This window comes from Sinocyclocheilus rhinocerous, unplaced genomic scaffold, assembly GCF_001515625.1.
Source record: "Sinocyclocheilus rhinocerous isolate Xijiao unplaced genomic scaffold, SAMN03320098_v1.1 scaffold255, whole genome shotgun sequence".
NCBI classification, from domain to species: domain Eukaryota; kingdom Metazoa; phylum Chordata; class Actinopteri; order Cypriniformes; family Cyprinidae; genus Sinocyclocheilus; species Sinocyclocheilus rhinocerous.
The window spans coordinates 108,813-110,090 of record NW_015630029.1 but is presented as its reverse complement, the minus strand read 5'-3'; the positions used below and the strand labels follow the sequence as shown (position 1 = coordinate 110,090).

The 1,278-nt window shown below is 37.2% G+C and overlaps 1 protein-coding gene across 3 annotated transcripts in view; it reads left to right on the top strand.

Moving 5' to 3' along the window:
• The window catches only part of nav2b (neuron navigator 2b), an 82,507-nt gene that overhangs the window by 33,959 nt on the left and 47,270 nt on the right, over positions 1 to 1,278 (top strand). The window lies entirely within an intron of this gene.

Genomic DNA, 1,278 nt, shown 5'->3' with positions numbered 1-1,278 from the left:
CTTTTATCCAAAGCGACTTACAAATGAGGACAATAGAAGCAATCAAAACCAACAAAAGAGCAATAATATGCAAGTGCTATATTAGTATATTATTATTGTGTTATATTTCAATTTCACAAAGAAACGTACAGCATTTTGTCTAAGCAATAATAAAAGGACACATTTAATTTAGAATTTGCCTTAAATCTCATTTTGTAAAAAAAAAATCGTGAATCGAATCGTGAAATCAAAACCGTGAATTGAATCGAATCGTGAGTTGAGTGAATCGTTACATCCCTAGTTCATTAGAAAATTCACTTTTAAAATGCCAAAATTTGTGTTTTATTTAAAAAAAAATTTAGGCAAAAATTAATAATATAAATTTAACTGCCATTATTTAGCTTTTTTCCACATAACTGATACCTTCTGAAGTCTATTTATTGATCTGCCACATAATGTTCATGTCAAACTTTTTTGCAGTAAAAAGAAATTTTGGAAATAGGACCTCCTCCTTTTTATATTCTTTTGCATAGAAATGCAGACACACCCTCAAAAATGACAGTCGTCTCAAGTATGTGGTGTCTGAATCCCCGTGTAGTTTCCTGCCGGTGGAGGGATGTCCGTTTTTCAGGTCTGTGATGACTGCTACATTGTGTTTGACTGTGTAATTTGGCTGAGGCAGTTCAAACACGGCTCTGAAACGTGATCAGGGAGTCTCGCCCTGAAGAAAGGGGCTTAGGGACCAAGTCTGGACTGAAAGCAGAGACCTGGTCAAATCCACACCCACACACAGAGGAAATGTGCCATATTGCACTCTCACATCTGTGGGTCAGTGGGTTTCAGTCCTTCATTTCAATGCATATGAATGCCTTTGGTGTGAGGCATTCAGTCAGATCAGTTTACATTACTGTACCTTAAAGACTTCCGTATGTAAATAACCTCTATGTTATGATTGTCTAACCTCTGTCTTCCAGCGTACTTTATACTTTAATTTGTCAGGGTGGGCTAAGTAGGTGAATACTAAATATGCATTAAAGGGTTCGTTCACCCAAAAATGAAAATTCTGTCATTAATTACTCACCCTCATGTCGTTTCAAACCCGTAAGACCTTCGTTCATCTTCGGAACACAAATTAAGATATTTTTGATGGAATCTGAGAGCTGTCTGACCCTGCATAGACAGCAACGCAACTGAAATGTTCCCAAGTCCAGAAACATAGCAAGGAGATCTGTAAAATAATCCATGGCTGCGTTTACACTTGGCATTAACATGCGACCTGTATCCGGATGTTGTCCACAT